This window comes from Dipteris shenzhenensis, chromosome 29 (genome assembly GCF_047967505.1).
Source record: "Dipteris shenzhenensis isolate YYH24624 ecotype China chromosome 29, Dip_SZ_1.0, whole genome shotgun sequence".
NCBI classification, from domain to species: domain Eukaryota; kingdom Viridiplantae; phylum Streptophyta; class Polypodiopsida; order Gleicheniales; family Dipteridaceae; genus Dipteris; species Dipteris shenzhenensis.
This window is the reverse complement of record NC_141624.1, coordinates 37,754,057-37,768,190: the sequence shown is the minus strand read 5'-3', so window position 1 is coordinate 37,768,190 and position 14,134 is coordinate 37,754,057.

Genomic DNA, 14,134 nt, shown 5'->3' with positions numbered 1-14,134 from the left:
TACTCATTACACACACAGGTGCGCGCGCACACACACAGACTCTCTCTCTCTCTCTCTCTCTTTCATCTGTCACCTTTGGTTTTTTCATCTAGCCACTAGCCTTGGCAAATTATATACAAAAAAAATTTAAGATGTGGGTGTCACCTCATCCTCAAACTTAACCAAACAGAACAATGCCCTATGATTCTTTGGGAACATAAGGAAGTAGTCAGGAAGATTTACTCGTATTATTGCAGCCAGTGGTTGTTGGAAAGGTCACTTCCCAATCTGTAAGCCCCCATATGAGGAGAGCATGGGGGGGTGGACCTGGGTCTTGAGAGACTGACACATGGGCAGGGTATTGACTGCCATGTGGGCAGGAATCAAAGAGAGGAGAGAAGGGTACCTAGAGGGATCAGCATGGCTGCAATAGAAACCACCTGTAGAAGGATCAGATGGCAGGGACAGAAAACCCTAGATCTGGCTTGGCAGGAGGCAGATCTGGAGCAGCAGCATGGCGTGGTAATCCAGGAGCATAGGTGCCTTGATGGCGACACACTTGGCAGAGAGTATGGGTAGGTTCATGGCCTGCAACAGGACCTGCAAGGTGGCACAACAGAGGGCGGGAAAGCCCTGCAGCAAAGTCGGCCAGGTGGAGGGCAGGTAGGGCTGGTCATAGACAGCCTACCAAGTAGTCTACAAGGCTGGACTAAGGAGGCTGAACCCTGCAATATACAGAGGGCAACTGCCCTAGTTTTGTGGCCCAAAGGGGCCCATTTAATGGTGCAAAGGGGGGCAGGATTACCAACCAGCAGGCCTGCTGGGTCGGTAGCTTTGCCTGCCCTTGGTGCCTATATAAGGGGGCCATTCAGCCCTCACAAATCATTCACTTGGAGCAGCACTTCAGGGAGCAGGAGCAGCAGACCAGCCACCTGTGGGCCTCTATCAAGGAGAAGACAAGTGGGCTGTAGAGCTGCAGACCCAGCTCTCAGCAAGGTGCTGCCCACCTAGGCTGGCTTCTGGACAGCAAGGTGGAAGGATCGGCATGAAGAGTCTACATATGCTCGAGGTGGAGCACGTGGGCTCTAGTCTAGACATATCGGGTAGATAGCAGAAGTACCTTGTGGTGGTAAGATCAAAGGACCGCGCTCTAGTGGGACTTTGGATCTATCTTTCTTTTGTTGTGTCGATAGTTTTGGACGGAAATATATTGTTTTGGTAGCTTCTATATCTGGCTGGATTATTGTCTATTGATGAGTGTGCACATCTATATGATGCACATAAGTTTGTGATTCCACTCCCCACACACATTGTGTGAGCTTCTAGGCTAGTCTATCAGTCTTCTGCTGTGCGTACCCTCTTTTGGTCGATTTCTAACATGAAGTTTGTGATTCCACTCCCCACACACATTGTGTGAGCTTCTAGGCTAGTCTATCAGTCTTCTGCTGTGCGTACCCTCTTTTGGTCGATTTCTAACATGGTATCAAAGCCAAGTAGGAGGCTCATAAGTGTGGGAGCCTAAAGGTAGGGACCTTGCTGAAGGACGACCCTGATTCAGAAGCTCTTGGGAATTGACTTCCACGACTGGAGAACAATGCCCTTGCGTGAAGGAGGGTGACTCAGGTTCAGTCAGGTGCGTAAGGAGTTGGTCTACAGAAGGTTGTTCAACTTTCCTGTGTGGTTTAGCAGGAGAGATGTCGATTTCAAAAGCCTCTTTAGCCCTTCTCTCCCTTCCTCCTCCCCCATATTTCTTTCTTTCACCATCACTAACTTTGGAGAGTCTAGGAAATTTGGATGGGACAAATTATCCTATTTGGAAGGTGAAGATCGAGGGTCATTTAGTGGCTTAGAAATTGTGGAACTGACAACGGGAATGGAGGTGAAGCCGGAGGATATGGTGGACAAGAAGGGGGGGATACTCATACTAGTAGATGGAGAGGAGCTCGAAGCTTGGGAAGATAGAGATGCCCACGCCCTGGCATTGATCATAGGGACTATGCGGACTCTGTGCTTCCTCACATCCAGATGACCGACACGTCAGTAGAGACGTGGGCCATTCTAAAGGATCTGTAACACCTTGGATCTTGCTTCTTCAGCATCAGCTCTACAATTTGGATATGGTTGAAGGAGATTCAGAACCTGGCCACTTGACGAAGGTCAAGGTGGTAAGGGATCAACTAGAATCGATTGTTCAAATGGTGGACTTGTGCCACTTGACCTTGATGGTACTGAGGAGGCTATCTTAGAGTTTCAAAAGCTTCGCTACGTATGTGGCAACAGGACAAAGAACCAAACCTCTGACTTTTGAGGAGTTGGGTCCATTATTGCTACAAGAAGAAGCTAGGGAGAAGCTCTACAACAATGACAAAGATGACAAGGCATTGCTGGCGAAGGAAAGGGCAAGCCTAATGGTGGCAAGTCCAAGAAGGTTGACTCGATGACGAGGACACTTCCAAGAAGTAGCAGCAAAAGAAGTGCTTCTATTGTGACACGTCATGCCATTTTGCGAAGGATTGCAGAAAGAAGGTGGCGGATCAAAAAAACAAGGAGTCCGACTCAGATTGAGAGGGTAACACAACCGCCAAAGCTACTGTGGTAATCGAAGAACTGTTCTGGGTGACATCTCCATGGGTTACTGAGATAAGATATGCTGACCTAGAAGCCATAGTGAAGATGTCTGCCATTGAGATGTGGGCCGACGGGGAGTCAGAAACCTTTGTGATGGTGAAGGACAACATGGAGTGCTTGGAATCTGCCAAGTGCGTGGCTGTTGATACTAACACGAGGGTGGATTCCATGGAGTGCCCTAGGGTTTCATGTTCAGATGGTTGCTGCAATTCAAAAGGGGACAGTATAGGATTGTGCATGTTATTGGTATGTGCCAAGCGCACAGGCAATACGACGATCTTTTATGTACTTGATGTTCTTAATTTGAGCCTTCATAGCATTGTGTGGAGAGAATATGCTCTTCATATGTCTCAGGTAATTCGAGATTGGAAAGAATGGGCCTTCTTTAAAGGCAAAAGGGGAAGTGAGGGTGCTTCTTCAAATCTCGGACACAGATTGTTGGAAGGTGATGGAGAAGGTATACTGAAGCCAAAAGAGCACCTGCTTGAGAGCTCAGTGAGAGTTCGTGGTCCAGGTTATCCGGAGAGATTCTTGGGATTTCATTTTTCGAGATGGTTCTTTTGTTGTGGACCTTGCCAAAGGAAGGACGTGTTGAGACAGACCCTCTGAGCATGGTGCCTGGAAGACTCCAAGTTGTTTACTCATTATGAGGGGGACAACTGGAAGACTGTGGTGTTTGGATTGCTCGAGCTCGAAGGCGGGAACATGACTGAAGGTGGTGTTGCCAGCAGTGCTACCAGAGATGGACCTGTGTACTAGGATGGTGTGCGGAAGCGCAACTGGACTTGGCGGAGCAGGAGCCACTGGATGAAAAGCTAGGAAAAGATCTCCACATCGAATTGTTTCAGAGGACTACGATTAGGTAGTTACTGGAGCAACATCATCGACGTGTTGGCATAGGGCTGAGATGTGCCGGTGAGAGGGGGTATTGCAAAGGTCACCTCCCCATCTGTAAGCCCTCATATGAGGAGAGCATGGGGAGGTGGACCTGGGTCTTGAGAGACTGACACATAGGCAGGGTATTGACTGCCATGTGGGCAGGAATCAAAGAGAGGAGAGAAAAGTACCTAGAGGGATCAGCACGACTGCAACAGAAAGCGCTTGTAGAAGGATCAGACGGCAGGGACAACAAACCCTAGATCTGGCTTGGCAGGAGGCAGATCTGGAGCAGCAGCATGGCGTGGTAATCCAGGAGCATAGGCGCCGTGATAGCGACACACGTGGCAGAGAGTATGGGCAGGTTCATGGTCTGCAACAGGACCTGCAAGCTGGCGCAACAGATGGCGGGAAAGCTATGCAATAAAGTCAGCCAGGTGGAGGGCAGGTAGGGCTGGTCATAGCCAGCCTACCAGGTTGGCTACAAGGTTGGACTAAGGGGGCTGGACCCCACAATATAGAGGGGCCTGCCCTTGGTGCCTACATTATGCGGACATATGTGCTTGCAAGGTATAGGGTCATTGATGTTGATGCCATGAGTATGATCATCACACATGAGGAGCACACCAACAAAGATACGACTACAATAGGAGTACCTTAATGTAGTTGGGAGCTTCAGTCAAGATGTTTCGTAGAAATGTGTGGCCACCCTTCAATACATCCTTATGCTATTGAGTCTCTTATCTCAAAGAGCCTAGGCAATTGTTTGTGTAAGATTTTTTAGGTGCTTGTTTGATAGTTCCACTAATCATGCCACCACCACTCAATGCGGGCATAATGAATCTATTACAATCGATATTGACATGGATTTATAATGATGTTGAAATGTTTTCCTCATTATGCTATGTTTTTTTATAGACTCATAGACAATCGCGATAGGAATCAATGTGTAGAGGAAATTTCAATTTGTGCTATGGTATTTCTTGAAGAAATTTGCACAAATATTCTAGGAAGAAAGCAATGGGGAGTGGTTAAACGATGTTCTTTCTCCTAGATTGAGGTCGTCATGCATGAGAAGGATCAAGATAGCTCAACAACAATAACACCGCCATTTTTATTCCAAACCTTGACTCTCCCTGAAGGAAGGGCACATAATTTGAATCAACACTAGGCTCTATGGCCTTGACTTGCTTCCAACTCCATCAAATATGAAGACAAGATAGAGAGTGCCTATAGGCCCCCTCTATAGAATGGAGTCAATGAAAGTCAAGTAATTACAAGAATCAATGCATCAAATAATCAATGTCAATATTTCAACAAAAGAACCAAGGAATGCAAGCAACATCATGGAATAATAGCTACTTGTGTTCAACAAGGTACTTCCATGCAAGCATATTCTCAACATAGTGCTCAAACAAGCACAATCTATATTTTGTAAAAGGAAATTATAATTGCCATCAATGTCATCATCCATACCATCATTATCATGATCATCACATGAAGATCAAGCATCACCAATGCAATCATTCTCATTAGTGCTTTTTCCTCATTGAGGTTAAAATTTAAATGAATCTTGTGTAAAAGACCATCTTCTTTTTCATAATGTGGACACTTCATTACATTGGAAAGAATTAGGCAGGACATCATACATCCACTAAATTAGACGCACTTCACTACATTGGAAGGAATTAGGTAAGACATCATACATCCACTAAATTAGAGCTTGTTCCTCTTCATCCTCATTCCCTATAGTTGCTACCATTGTGTGCATAGTATAAATGTATACAAGCTTCCTAGCTAAATCTTCTAGGAGTCCATTTCTTGCAATGATTGTCATCATCAAGATCATCACTATCACTATCATCACATAAAGTTTTAGCATCACCAATGCAGTCATTGTAATCCTTAGCATTTTTAAATCATTGAGGTTCAAGAATTGAATATAAATTTTGACTAAAAGACCATCTTCTCTTTCATCATGATCCTCACTAAATGTCTTATCTTTGTCCTCTCTCTTGGGCATTTGCGATTTGAAGTGGAGGCAATTTAATAGATTTGGTGGAATTAGATAGAACATCATACGCCCACTAAATTAGAGCTTGCTTCTCATAATCCTCATTCCCTATAGTTGCATAAATGTACACAATCTTCTCAGCTAAATCTTATGGCAGTCCATTTTGTAAAGTACTATGGATGTACTTGTAGTGATTCCATTTTCTTTTAAAGCCCAAGTTTGAGCGTAGTTGTAGAACCCTCATGGCCATGGGACCATTTTTAAGGTGTTTTTTGTTAAAGCTTAAATATGGCTAGATGTTAGTAATTCCTCCTTACATACACATTTAACTAATTGATTTCACCATTTAGAGTTAAGGAGATAGCCAACAGTGTCACCATAAAAGAATTGTCAGCTTTCTTTCATCATCTCTAAAAATATGTCAAACTCCTTGCATCATGTAGCATTTAATGACCTCCTTATTCTCTTGCCTTGCCTCATGTAGGTTTTTGTGGCCTTAAATGTAGCATTTTATGTCCTCTTATTCTCTTGCCTTGGACAAATGTAGCAAATTTTGATGGCTTTCTGTTATTCTCTTGCCTTGGACAAATGTAGCATTTTGATGGCCTTCTCTTATTCTCTTTCAATGAGGTTGTGTTTAATGATCTAGAAATGCATCCAAGCATGATTAGTATTTGGACTAAGCTGAATCAAGAGCTTTGGGTACACTCAAGATGGATTTCACTATGTTTACATCACCATACTATAAGTTCCATAATATAGGTTATGCTATGTTTTCTTTTATAGCATGAATTCATCCTTTCACCTTGTGTGTCAATTCAAGTACCTATTTTTGCATCACATCAATAAGGAAGCTCATGTTCTTTATCAATGAGTGCAACGTCTAGAATTATGTTGCAGATGTGGTTGCTTGCAGCAGCTAGCTACAAAATGGTGGACTCATCTCTTGAGGTGACCTTTATCTCTAAATATCACTTTGATGTATAAATTTCACAATGTCATGGACATCATGTATAATATTATAAAACAATGGTGAACTTTTGTATCAATGTTTCCAAACAAGATTTAATGTGTGTCTGCATGCACACGTGTCTATGTCTAAAAAATTCGAACTCTCTATAATATTCTACTAGCCTTTTGGAATATTTTGTTATTTTGCTTGTTCTACTATAATTTGTAAGATTGGATATATTCTCAAGGTTTTATCCAAAAAGCGTAAAAACTATTGGATAAAAGCATATCCTGGATTTTGAAACCCAAAAATCATATATACTCTTTACATCAAAAACCTATATAAATGTTTGAGCTTTGATTCTATTATATAAATGTTTCAACTTTGATCCTAAGATGCATAAGCAAAGAAGAATAACAAGAATTTTTGTGAGGAGGTGCAGCAATAAGAAGAGTCTCCATGTTCGTAGAGAATATTTCTGAACACTCCACTTCCTTCCCATCTACATTCTCAGTCCAACAAAATTTTCCATGGATGGATTGATGCTGCATGAAATTGTTGACAATCGAATGGAAGAAAATTCCTATCCGTGACCGCATGACTGATTGTTGAGATTGGCCCCTATTGTTTGCATTAGTTGTTGTTGTAACAAGTTGGGCGATAGTGTACGAGTGATCATTTGTAAATTAGTCATCTTGTTTTAGTAACATACAAAACTCAAGCCACAGCCAAGCATTCACCAAACTGACTACCTGAACAAGCTTTCAAGCAGCATCAACGACAAACACGTATTCTCGGTGCATTCAAAATTTCTACCATTGAAAGAAAATCATAAACAAACATGTCAGATTCTCACCACCCAACATGATCTTTCGTCCAAAAGGCATGTTGATAGTTGCATAGTTTGCTATGTCAAAACCAAATAAAACTAGGTATGCAGACTTCTTCATAACAATGGATCAAGTCTTGAAAGCCTCAATGTGTGTAATAAGAATGTATGATTTTCTTAGCTAGCAGAAGATTTATTGTATAGCCAATTTGCTACCTTCTATGGTTTCTTGCTGTGTTAACCCTGTGGCAACAAGGGCCAAAAGTGTAGTCTAGGACAACAACTATGAGAGCATTGTGTGTGTAGAGTAGCGGCGAAGCTCCGCTTGTAATATCTTGATCCTGAAAGATAGTATGATAAATCTTAAAGGATGAGGATAGCCAACATCCTCTCTAGAAAAGATCCAATCATACTTGCAAAATCAGGATCTAGAGAGAGAAAGACTAAAAGCCTATACTTTTGGAGGTCCCCCCACTTGGTAGAGACCCAAAAGGTCCCTCCACTTTGTGTAGAGACCCAAAAGGTCCCCCCCAAAGGTGGAGAGACCAACATGTATAAATATCTCTTAAATGGAATGAAGCTTCGACTCTTTGGGATTCAGTGTTCAAGCTTACTATTGTGTTCATGCGATTGATTTCCATTGCATCTATGCTCTTTTACACTATATTGTTCTAGCATGCCCTTACCCTTGCACTCTCTTGAACTCCCTCCTTCTCCTTCTTCCTCCCTCCCTTGAACTCCCTCCTCCTCCTTCTCCCTTCTCCTCCTTTCTCCCTCCCTTGAACTCCCTCCTCCTCCTCCCTTCTCCTCCTTCCTCCCTTCTCCTCCTCCTCCTCCTCCCTCCCTTCTCCTCCTGCCTCCCTCCTCCCTCCCTACCTTGAACTCCCTTCTCCTCCTCCTTCCTCCTTTCCTTGAACTTTCTCCTTCTCCTCCTTCCTCCCTCCCTTGAACTCCCTCCTCCTCCTCCTCCCTCCCTCCTTTGAACTCCCTCCTCCTCCTCCCGTCTCCTCCTTCTTCTCCTTCCTCCTCCTCCTCCCTTATCCTCCTCCTCCCTCCTCCCTCCCTTCTCCTCCTCCTCCCTCCTCCCTCCCTTCTCCTCAACCCTTACCCCTCGAATCCGCGAAGGAGACTAGCTCTCCACTCCTCAACCTTGGACGACTCCTAAACCTTGCAAGCCACTCTAAACCCTAGAACTCCTGTGGAGGCGAGAGCCTCCATTAATCGTTATAATCAAGTCCTCTTTCTCATTCATGTATGCATAAGATCTGCTTTCCATGCTTCAACGTACACCTCTCAACGAAACACGACCCGAGGACCTATGCTACACTTGTGAACACTTATGCTACAAAGAGCAACGACATGACTGTAGGTGACTGGTCAACACCCTCGAAACCTGCAATTGGGTAAAAAAGAGACAACATTGAATCTCTCGACATGGGATTGCAACTGACATGGACAAAATAAAGATCATCATGGAACTTCACCCCTCACTAAATGCCAAGGGAATTCAAGTCTTCATGGGACATGCTGGATACTATGATTCATAGTGAGGTATGCCATGATTGCAAGGCCTCTATACAAGCTCCTAGTCAAATTCATTTGGACAGATGAATGCAAACAAGCATTCGAAACCCTCAAGTGGAGATTGATCGCAGCCCCTGTTCTAATGGCACCAAATTGGGACATAGACTTTCATGTACATATTGACGGTTCCAATTATGCAGTAGGGAGTGTGTTATGTCAACCTGGCAAACACAACAAAGACTACCCAGCATACTTTGCAAGTAGATAGCTAAATGATGCAGAGGTGAATTACACCACAATAGAAAGAGAAGCCTTGGCAATGATCTACAGTGTGAAGAAATTTGGCATCACTGCCGAGGAGGTTAGCGCCTGAAGTGAAAGCAAAGCACGTGCTTGCGTGTATGAAAAAAAGAACCCCCTACGAAAAACCATACAAGATACATCCCTCAAGGCAAAGGAGTGAAAAAATGCTTCCAAATAATGCAAAAGGATAATATTGACTTAATCACATTAATACACTAAACACCCAAAATTAACCCTTAATCCCCCCCATATCCTATAAAAGCAACACCAACCCCCCTCATTTCTTTCCCCACCCTTTTGCTAGCCACTTCCTTCTCCAAATTCTGTTGAGCCGCCATAATTTCCATCTTTCTCTATTTTTTGTCCACCACCACCACCACCACCACCACCTTTTTCGTCAACCCCCCCTCCACCACCACTTTTTCTGTCACCCCCCCTTCCATCTCCATCTCAACCTCCCATCATCTTCCTCCCCACCACCTCCACTTTTTCCGTCCATCCCCCATCTCCCCCACCCAAGGTAACCATCCTTTTCTCCTCCACCATCTCTCTACCTCTCTCTACATCCCATCTCCCCTTTTTCCCCTCCCCATCTATCTCCCATCTCCTCCACCACCCTCCACTCCACTATCACTCTACCTCTCTCTACATCCCATCTCCCGTTTTTCCCCTCCCCCTCCATCTCCCATCTCCTCCTCCACCCCCCATCTCCAACTCCCTCCACTCTCTATCTCTCTCTACATCCCATCTCCCGTTTTTTCCCTCCCCCTCCATCTCCCATCTCCTCCTCCTTACCCCATCTCCAACTCCCTCCACTCCACCATCTCTCTACCTCTCTCTATTCCCCACTCCTACACTCCATTATCTCTCTACCTCTCTCTATCCCCCTCCCCCTCCACCTCCACTTCCACCCCCCTCCACCCCCACCTCCTTCCCCCCTTCTTCCCTCTTGCCCCCCCAATCTCCCTCTCCACCTCCCACCCCCCCCCCCCTTCTTCCCTCTCTCCCCCCCATCTCCATCTCCACCTCCACCTCCACCTCCACCCCCCCTCCACCTCCCCTTCCCTCTTTTCCCCCCATCTCCATCTCCATCTCCCCTTCCCTCTTTCCCCCCATCTCCATCTCCATCTCCACCTCCACCCCCCCTTCCCTCTTTCCCATCCATCTCCATCTCCATCTCCATCTCCACCCCCCACCTCCACCCCCCCCCTTTCCATCTTCCCCCCCCATCTCCACCTCCACCCCCCCTTTTTACCCCCTCCACCCCCCCCTTCACCCTCTCCACCCCTCCCTCCATCCCCCTCACCCCCCTCTCTCTTTCCTCCACCCCCTTTCTTTTCTCTCTTTCTTCCCCCCCCTTTCTCTCTCTCTCTCTCTCTCTCTCTCTCTCTCTCCCCCTTTCTTTTCCCTCCCCCCCTCCCTAGCCCTCCCCCCTCTCTCACTCCCCCCTGCTAGCCAAGGCGGTGCCCGCACAGAGGCGGAGCCCGCTCGTAACAGCGGCGACGGTGCCCGCGCAAAGGCGGTGCCCGCACAGAGGCGAAGCTCACTTGCGCTAGCGGCAGCAGCACCCGCCTAAGGCGGCGGAGCCCGCCCATGTGCCATGTGGCAGAGCCCGCCCGTGTCGATTGTGGTTGCACCATGCGACGGCACCTGCCCGTGTGCCACGTAGTGGTGGCGCAGCATCACCAAGCCCTAGCCCCTTAAGGCTAAGGCTTTAGGTCTCCCTCCCCCTCCCCCCTTAAAAAAAAAAAAGAAAACCACCACCGAAGCCACCGCCCAACCCCTCTCAAAAAAAAAAGAAAAAAAAAGAAGAGGGTTAAACTAACTTTAAACAGACTAATCGTAGTTAGGTTAGTAGACATTAGGTTAGGTTAGTTGACCTTTGGTTAGGTTAGAGGATTAGATTAACTTAACTATGGATAAATTAGAAATTAACTTTAATTAGTTGAACTAACTACAGTCGGACTAACTGATATAGTTACATAAATTAGGTTAGGCTAAGGACCACTTATAGTAACTGAGTCCAAACTAACTAGTAGTTAGTGTACAACCCTAGTTAGGACAAAGGTCTAGGACCATTCAGACTTGGCCCAAAAAACACAAGGGTCCCTAAAATCCCCTAACTTTGAAGGTCCATATCTTGCCCGTTTGGGATCCAAACTGGACCCCGTTTGAACCAGAATTTCACACATAAAAACACCATGCTACGGGCATTTTTCCAGCCCATCCCACACCATTTAGACATCCATAAAACACGTTAATTTGCACCCCCGTGTGGGTGACTTTTTCGCACTAATTCACTCATAAAATTTTGCCGAGACCTCCGATTGACAATCTGTCTGTACCAGCACATTTTCCCACTCATGTGGAATAATCCTAGGCATGCTTTTAACAAGACGGTCCCTACGACACTAATGCATATCTAACCACTAATAATTTTGACTCCTTTTTTTGGGAACTTGTATCACGGCCACTTAAAAGAACAAATTGCACTCGGATTGGACCCAGATTTCATGCATGTAAAGATCAATTGTAAATAAAGTGTTTCAATGTGTTCAACCATCAATTTTGGGCTTCGGTAGTCGCCTCTTGTAGGCACTGATTTTGACCTGCCGCTTGCTTATTTTTTACCATTTTTGGGTCCATGAAGGTCAAAATCATGATTGAACTCTGCAGTCATATACACCCACCTAAAAATCACAAATAGGACTTGTTTATGCACCTAAGATCAAGAAAAAGACTAGAACCTGTCTACTTCTAGGAGCTTTCTTCGACCCTCGCCGCTCTTCAAGAATTCAACCTCTCACCATCGACAAGTAGCATGGAGGAAATTACAATTGAAGAAGCAATAAGTAGCGGCAATGATCAAAGTCCTTCAGAACACCTTAACAAACGACACAACCGCAACAACAATAACAATGGCAGACGACACTTTGGTAAATTGGAAATGCCAAAGTACAATGGACGAGGGGACCCCACCAGGTTCCTTCAACTCTTCGATGCAGCATGTTGTGTTGGAGGCAACTAGTCAAATGAAACCAAAGCCGCTTGGTTCCCAATGGCCCTAACCGATGAGGCTTCGAAATGGTACCTCGACCTTCTTGTAGAGGAGAGAGCCACATGGGCACTGCTATCTAACCAGCTCAGAAGAAGATTCCAAACAGAAAGACTGCAAGATGACCCCGTGCAATTGCAACTCGGCAATATAGACATGTGCAAGAAAGAAAAGGTCAGAACATACCTGGGAAGAATGAAAAGATTAATAACAAAAAATGTGAACCTTGTCCGGACGACAAGTTCCTCATAGCATGGTTCATATCTTGCTTGAAAAAATACATTCACAAGGATATGAAAAAAGTTAGCAGCCATGCACATTTTAGCAATGCTCATGAAGCTGCAATTGACATTGAGGATGGCATGACCGATTCTGACAGCGACAGTGATGGCTATAAATCAAGTCATCACGACAAGAAATCTTCAAAGAAGGGAAGCACTTCCCACAAAGATCGCACCACCAAAGACAGAGTGGAAGCCATGGCCCTAAGAGTAAAAGAAGAAATGATGCAGGCCATCGAGCAAAAGTTGCATGTCTCTCAACCACCACAGTACCCACGGAGAGAAAATATTTGGTGCCCACATTGTATGGCAAACCATACAGCCAATGAATGCCCGATCTTGAGGAACAGACTCAACCCACCAGAAGTGGCTCAACCCCCATGCTTATGGTGCCCCATTTGCAATGCTGCAGGGCATGATGTAAATACTTGCTTCTGCAATATGAGGGTAGCACAACCCCAGCCCCAACAATACCAACAGCCATCACAAATCCCAGTGTACAGACAACCGAGACTGGTACCTAATGCACAAGTGCCACGTCTCAACCCACTCCCGGTGAGCACACAAGTGCCTCAACTAATGAGGAATCCCAATTTCCCGCAATATCCACGGGCTCCCAATCTTGCTCTAGTAGTTCCGGTGCAACAACTCCAAATTGAAGAGCAGGAACCTCACTATGAGCATGAAACAGAATACCCTATGTACTACATGGATGGTACTGAAGGACTCATCTCGGTGTATGCAAATCAAGTAAGACCCACCACATATCGAACACCCATTAAGGGTTTTGGTTGTGGAGAAAACCACCGCATAGCAGAATGCCCACACAAGGGTAACCCAACTTCATTCCAACCTGTGTGCAGGGAATGCAGAGTTGGGCATGCTTGCATGGATTGCTCACTAAGAACAAAGCCTCAGCCAACCACGGAAATAAAACCTAAAGTACCCTTGGGGATGATAAGTGTGGAAAATCATAGTGTGGCATCACAGCCGATCTTGATCATAACAAGACAATAGAAAGAAGCGGCATGGCAAAAACTCCTTTCTGCTCAAAAGGCAAAGAGCCCTCTGGCAAAACAAGCCATGCCAATCCCACAACACAGTGAGACCGTGCCTAGAACATCCACGGAAAGTGCCACCCAAGGAGCCAAGGAAGCATACTCCAATGTTGAAACTGAAAAGACGCGCTACCAAGCCTTGAAGCAATGGTTTCAACAAGAACAAGAAAAATTTGAGGTAGACAGGATGGCAGCAGCAGAGGACAGAGCACCTAGCATTGACATAGTGATTGATCCCAACAACTTCCAAGAGGTAATAGAACAACATGCAAAACATCCCCAATTGGATGGCACCGCACTAGCAAGCTTGATAAGATGCCCATTCACGATGCCAATTGGGACCTTACTAAGAAATTGCCCTACAATGTGGGAAAGTTTCAAGGGATGGATCGAATCTTCACAATACTTCCCCCCACTTGAAGAAGAGGAAAAGACAATTTCAGTAAAATTCGGTGCTTGAGATGACATAAAAAATGTAACCATCCCGCTGGAGCATAAAGCCTTTGGTAAATACCCAGTAATAGTGGATGGCGTATCCGGAGTAAACATTCTAGCAAGAGAGCTATATGAAGAATGGGGTCTACCTCCAATGCAGAAGGCCACATTTAACATCCGCCTAGCTGACCACATGAAAA